The following is an 8,074-nucleotide window of genomic DNA, read 5'->3' as shown; positions in this document are numbered from 1 at the left end:
TTTTCACTAAACCCTTGGCAAAAGAACCTTTTTACAAAATTAGACTTGAATTAGGCATTCTTGATGAAGCTTACCTGTCTTAACATGCTTATATGATTATATGTTTGCTTCATTTATATCATATCATGCCTACTTGATCTTAAAGTATATTTATTTGGTTTTAAAAAAAAACTTAAATTTTTGGGTTAAAAATCATTTTTATAACTTAATTTTGCCTAAAAATAAGTTTTTCTGGGGTAACTAATCGATTACACTGGAGAATAACCGATTATAGGATGAAACAGTGTATTTCAGTAACCGATTACCCAAAGTGAGTAATCGATTACACAAAGCTGTTGTTTGAAATTTTTAAAAATTTGTTTTTGAGTAACCGATTACTCAAAGAGGGTAATCGATTACTCTGTGTTGTTATATATATAATTTCTGCATTTTTCAAATCATCTTCTTCACTCAACTCGTGTGCTCTACTTCTCAAAGCTTCTCAACCTCTAAAAATCTTGTTTTTGATCCGTTTTGAGTGATCTTTGTGTCCATTCATATCACATTCTTGGTTCTAAACACTTCTAACCAACCACTTTTCGTGATTAGTGGCTCAAATAAAAAAACTCCAAATTCCTAAAAACCAAAAACCTAAAATTTTAAAATCCAAAATTCATGGCTTCCTCTTCTAAATCAAAGAAATAACGATCCAATACTACTCAAAGGAGTCAAGGAACAACATCCTTGGAATGCAACCCTCTGGACCTAACAAGGCTTCTTGCTAATAATGAGCAACGCAAGATATTTGAGGAACACTTCCATGGTCGCGCCATTTTTACTCCTAAATATGGTAATATTGATAATTTTGAGTTTGAAGATTTTCTTTTCCCTTATCTCTTACGTCAACAAAAACTTTTTGACTTTTGTTCTGAAACAAACGACATTTATCTCGAACTTGTGAGAGTATTTTATTGTAACATGAGCTTTCAGAAAAATCGTCTTACATCCCACGTTAAAGGAAAAGACATTGTTTTAGATCTAAAACTTTCAGTTCATTGTTATGTAACATACCCTATCAAGGTGACATAACAGGTTTCGGCCTTGTATGTGAATGAGATAATTATGATCGAAAGGATTTTTATCTCTCTTTATGTCGACTTTCGAAAAGGGAAATAGAAATGCGTAAGCAACAAGGCTTTGGAGAGACTTTCAAACACCGAGACATCCTATATACTGGATATCTCAAACTAGAGGAACGTTTGATTCATTATTTCTTGTGCTATGTCATTATTCCTAAATTTTCAAATCATTCTCAGATAAGTGACATAGAACTCCAATTGATGTATGCCATAAAGTTTAATATCAAAATCAATTGGATTCTCATGATAATGAGATAAATGTGGACCGTTCGAGGTACTCAAAGCCCATTGCCATATGCTATCTTTATAACCAAAATTCTTCAGCATTTCGGAGTTTCTATGACTGGTGAAACAAAGACGGCTCTGAATCTTCGAGAAAGCCACATTGATGTAGATGTAATCCACAAAATGGGCTTTACCAAAGACCTGAGAACCCGCACTTATATTCATAGAACCGACAAGCCGACCACTGATGTTGAACCATCTCAACCTGAAGCTCCTAATCCTTCTGAACCACAACCATCTGAGTTTCAAGCTCAAACATCTTCATCTGCTGCCATGCCCTCAAACCAAATGAATATCGATGAGTTGGTTTCTCTCCGAGGCTACATCACTAACCGGATGGATGATCTCGACTCTCAGAATCAACAAATCCGATATGAACTTCATTGCCTCTCCTCAAGGATGGACATCATCGATATAGATGAAGATAACTCGGAGCCTGAATCTTAGTATACCTATTGTTAGGATTTCTTTCTGGTTGTGTTTGTTTTTAATCTCGGACAAATTTTTACTTGGTTGTTGTTTATTGGTTGTTCTTGCTGCTGGACAAATTTATGTTTTATGCTTTATCTTGATTGAAACATCTTTAATTATGCTCTACATTAATTTTCATATACTGTGATATATATCCTGTATGCTATATATCTTTGTGCTGGACTCTTGGCTTTTCTACTTTTTTATGAAGTCAAAAGGGGGAGAAAAGTTGGGAGAGTGTATTTTCTGTCAAAATTTATTCCGGGCACTTCTCTCCAAATGAAAGGGGGAGCATACAAGATAGGGGGAGCATACTCATGACGCATAAAAGATAGGGGGAGCATACTCATGACAAGTCAAGATATATCACAAAGTATGCTACTCTCAGTAAATTCAGAGAACTACACTGTGAAGAAGATATTGGTTTGTCATCATCAAAACAGGGGAGATTGTGAAGAAGATCTTTGCTCCTGACCTTGGTACGGTTTTGATGAAGACACCAAAATCACCAAAAAGAAGAAAAGGAAGAATACTTATAAAGACAAAGAAGAATAAAGCTTCAAGAAGATTAGATTAAGTCTATATAGGTACTTCTATCCTAAAACTCTTATGCAAAGTAGTAATGCTCAAAACCATTTTTAAAGAATAATAAAACACTTTGAAAATACCTAAAACAATTTTTGAAAAGATGTGTAACTGATTACTTAATTCAAGTAACAAGTTACATGTGAGAGAAAAAGAGTTATCCAACTTAAAACTGCTCAGAGTAATCCATTACTGCAATTGAGTAACAGATTACCAGTTTTACAAAAGTTGAGTAACCGATTACCCAAATGGTGTAATCGATTACTCAAATTCGAATTTAAAAATCAAGTGGACAGTATGTTTGGGTAATCGATTACCCAATATCAGTAATCGATTACTGAGGACTGTTGAATGAGATTTCAGATTTCAAAACGAAATGGTTTCACTCCAAACAAAATCTCTTCACTCCAAACAACTCCTACACTNTAACACACAACTTTCATACAACTCTCATAAATTCTCTCACTGTTTTTCTGCACTTTTGCACTAAGCTCTTAAACTTTCAATAGAGAATTTATTCTGAGAAATTGCTTCAAAAGTTTTCACAAGTATATTGAGCATTATTACTAAGCATATAAAGAGAATTGATTGAATTGCAAGTGATATAATATTTCATACTTGTAAAGGCAATCCAAAGTCATTGTTGTAATTCTTCATTCATTGCAAACAATATTTCTTTCACAAGGGTGTGAATAGAAATGGGATAGAGTGACTTGGAAAGTGTTTTTCCAAGGTATAAATATTAGTGAGTGTGCAAGGTATAGAGAGATCTCGGGGTGAGATATTGTAATTACAACTCTTAATATTTAGTGGAAAATCTCTTGTGCTGCAAGAGTACTGGACGTAGCCTTCGGTGGACAAGAAGGTGAACCAGTATAAAATACTTGTGTACTCTTCTTCCATTTACTCTTTACTTTATACTTGTTTATTTTTCTGCAATATTATCCGCTATACATTAACTCTTACATTTTGCAGAAAAAGTTACTATAATTTTAAGTCAACTAATTCACCCCCCTTCTTAATTGCAATCTTGTTCTTACAATAGTAACATCTTTCCCTTTTACTAAAGTCAGTGTTAGATTCAAAAATTTATTAGAACATGACCAAGAAATATAATACCTATCTTGATTCATAATTTTCAGTTATTTATAAACCAAAGAAAAATTTCCATTTATTATATACTAATTGATTAAGTTTGGGATTAACCGGTTATGATCCATTAAACTCCTTCGTCTCAGCATATTTAAGATTTGAGTGGTGATTTTCAACCTCTTCTCCCCTTTAATGAAAAATAGAAACCCCAAAGCAATCAAATAGTAATAAGAATATAGATAGGAGGGATAAACACTTAGAAAATATTGAGTAGATACCACTATATATTAGAGAATGATGATTTACATTTTAATTGTTAATCATTAGGATTTACATACTACGTATATAGTTCTCTATCACAACATTTTTACATCATTAGTCCAAACTCATAATTTATATTGTTGTTTTATGAAGAAAATATAGATCCACGTTCATGTACCCTATACATATGATATATTGCTCCCTCCAACATGTATCACACCCATATGATCATGTGTAGGATCATATGTTGTATCGCACTCCACTATGTGGTCGTGGATGCCAACATGACCTCACTGCGTTGCTTTTTTTAATTCTACATCTTGAGAAGCCTTCAATACATACCTATGGGTCGATCAAAGGTCTAGTATCACCACATTCTAATCAAGTTCCACTTAAATATGAGTCATTTGCATAATACATTATTGCAGATCAAGAATCCAACCCAATACTAGAGTCCGTTACACTTTCATCTTCATGCTTGAAGCCTACAACTAAAGGAAATTTTGCATTTCTTTTCAGAAAACAGAGCATTAGCTCTTACACTTCTACCCTATAGTCTTTGTTTGTGAGTATGGTTTTGGAGAGGGAGGAACATAATGTATGACTTTGGAAAACCTCTTCATTATTTTGGAGTTGGGTGAAGGAGAGGGAAATGTTTTGGATGATTTCTCAAACCCTCTATGTGTCTATTTTTTAAGTTCCTCCAATTTATGGTTTTCTAGACACAAAGTGTCAAAATATCTATATACTTTTAGTAAAATTATATATTGGTGTTTATTTCTCATTGGTAATTACATTTTTAAAGGAAAAATAAAAAAAAATATTCTTACATTATCATTAGTTTACATTCTTCATCTAAATTTCATACTCTCAAACAAGAGAGATGATTGAGTTATTTTCCCTTCCTTCCCTTCCTAGCCTTTTGATCCCTCTCATTCCTAGCCCTTTGATCTCTCTCATTCCCTTTCCCTCATAATTCCCAAACGGACCCTTAGTTAATATCCTTCTAGGCTTTGATTCATTTGATTACAATATAATAGACCATTGTAGATAGTTAGTTAGTAGGTAGTTGAGTTTTGTAAAAGTTTTAGTTAGTTGTTTGGATTAAAAGTTATGTTCAAAATATTTATAAATAATTTCTTTGGCCTCGCAAAATCAATAGAATATGATGCATTTTTCATTGTATTATTTTACACTCATCACTCCTTTTTAAAGTAAATTTTGTGTATCATTATTATAGTGAAATGTAATTCATTGCATTTTCATATAAGATAATACGAGGGTTCAATTGAATTCAATGAATTCTAGTACATAACATTATTGTGCATTTTGTTTCACACTTGCTCTTATGGATAAGCTCAAAAAGCTATACAAAAGTTAATGATTTTTTGTACAATGTTGAGGGAAGGGAAACAAAATACATTTATACATAACCTTATACATCAACTCTTGCATTACTAAAAAGCGACACATGCATTGTAAAACATAAATTACAAAAAAAAAACGAACAAATGAATGAAATAGATGAAGGTGATTGTTACATTTAGGGTTGAGTTCTTAGGGTTTATGGAGAAGATAATGGTGAAGAAGGAGAAGATGGTAAATAATATATGATGAGTGGGAGGAGTATTTTGGGATCTCCAAATTTTAGTAAAGGGTATATGCTTGTAGAGTAGAATTGTGAGTGGTAAGTGTCAAATTGAACATATTTTATACATCTGTGATCACTCAATTTTTTCATACTATTTTCTTATTTGGTGCAAAACTCAAAATATAATATCATTTCACGATTAGCAAGAACATTTGGATAATTGAGTTACAAAGTAACATCATTGGATATAATTCATATGCTATAATGCCCGGAAATCAACTAGGTCCTTTGATTTGAATTAATTTACATACAACACCCAACTTTTATTTCATTGAGAACATGATTTTGACATCTTTTAGCAATAATCAAAGTTGGCATAAGCCAATAGAAAACAAGTTCGTCATATCAACACAATATCACTATGAACACTTTGATTAGGAACATGACAGTGACTATTATTTTACAATAGTGATAACTGGCACAATCATCTAACAACCAATTGCAACAAATATAGGCATGTAGTCATGTTTGAAACAATCATATATATGCCTCAGCATTCACATCCTAATTGAGTGTTTATAAACATGTTAAACGAAGGATATAATTTGTGCCATGAATCCTATACAACCTGTTAGCACATTTCAATATATATTGTCTACCAAGTTCTATAAACAACAATGTCTCTATTGTACTACTTGAGATGAGAGAGCTTGCCAGAAAAACTGATTTGTTTCACTGCATAAAAATGGAGATAAATAGAGCATTATTCTGAATGACGGGTACCACCAGAATACTTGTGAACAAGCTACCAGATTGTCTTCAAATCCTTTTGTATGGGCGAGGGGACCATAGTCACGTGATAAATTCTGAAAAGTGAATGCAAAGCCAAAATATCCCATGTCAGTTACACAATTCTTAGCATAAATGGTAGTAGTTAAAGATAAGCCAATCATGAGCCATAACTAAAGGAACTTCAAAGGAGAAATTGATTCAGCCATGAAAGAATTAAAATAGATGCAAAACAGAGGTCACGACTGATTGACATATTCCTTTTCAGTTACATATTCTAATGAAGATAAAGGAAGGTCAGCCATGAAACAGCAAAATTCCAAATAAAATGGCACATAAAAGATGCACGCCCCCCCCCCTATCATTTCAGTTACAATAAAAAATGCAAGCCATGAATTGAGTATACCAGTTACACAAGCCACATAAATAGCATTAATCATGAAGTAATCAAAAGGGAATCAAATGAGTGGTCCAGCCGTGGGGTTATCAACATGCGGAAAATTTACGTGGATAGTGTAGTTTGACTACACTATCACACGTTTGGTATATGTTTCAAAATATTTACGGAAATAGTGTATTTTTTAAGGAAGTCGTGGTGGGATCCACGATTTTGGGGAAAGTCGTGGATGGGATCCACGACTTTGGAAAAGTCATTGATCCCATCCACGACTTCCTGACATATTCTCTCTCCATGGAAGTCGTGTACCCTAAACACGATTTTCATTGTATATTAATAATAACATAATTATGTAGCCTAGTGGTTAATATACAAAATTCGGTAATGAATATAATGCAATTTAACGATAATGTATCATAATCCTTGTATAAATAATATATGTCAAAGTTATAAAAAATTAAATATAGAAGTAAACAATGGGTGGGTGTTGAACCATGGACTTCTAGGTTCCCATAAAAACCAAGAACCATTAGGCTACATAATTCTTTTATTATTAATATACAATGGAAATCGTGTTTAGGGTACACGACTTCCAAAGTCGTGGATCCCATCCACGACTTTTCCCAAAATCGTGGATCCCATCCATCACTTCCCTAAAAATACATTACTTCCGTAAATATTTTGAAACATATACCAAACGTGTGATAATGTAGTCAAACTACACTATCCACTTAAATTTTCCTCAACAGGCAGAATTTCAAAAGTGGCAATAATAATGTAAATATACACCAGAAATTCTACCTGATTTCAGTTACACGTTTTAGAAAAAGGTCAGCCATGAATAAGCATAAAACATATGCATGGCAGTGTTATTGCTATGTCAGTTACAATTAACATAATGGCTAGCAATTATTTGGGCAGCCTAAGAGGTGCTCTAAATCAGCTACAAGGTCCATAACCAGCTATAAAAAGGAGAGGCATATAGATGACAGAAAAAAAAGCTGCAAGCAGAGAGTAACACAGAAAAGGGAGAGAGATAAGTTTCATGAGAGATAAATTATTATAATAGAAAACAAAGCATAAGCGTACGCATAGTTAATCAGATTACACAAAAGCAAGAAGAAACACAAAAAACAACTAGAGGAAAGAGATTGGCAACTATTCGAGACAAGGACAACAAGGTTACATATAGATTTTGCATCAAGTAATAACTTGTCTGGCTTTATTCAGTTGCTAATCCTAAGTTCTAAATCCATGTAGTTATTTTATATGAATCATGCTCACTTAGTTATACAGAAAGTACATATTCAAGTTTGAGTAAGAATGAAAACAAAAGTACATCACGATAACTTGAAAACAATTTTAGAGTATGGTTGAATATTTACTGGATTGTTTTCTTTAACACCCTCACTACCAAACAACTTAGGCATTTAAAAGAGGTAAAAGAGAATAGTTACCGAATTTTCTTGCCCGTACGGATTCCGA

Source organism: Lupinus angustifolius, chromosome LG19, assembly GCF_001865875.1.
Source record: "Lupinus angustifolius cultivar Tanjil chromosome LG19, LupAngTanjil_v1.0, whole genome shotgun sequence".
Taxonomy (NCBI): Eukaryota; Viridiplantae; Streptophyta; class Magnoliopsida; order Fabales; family Fabaceae; genus Lupinus; species Lupinus angustifolius.
This window is presented reverse-complemented; position numbering follows the sequence as displayed.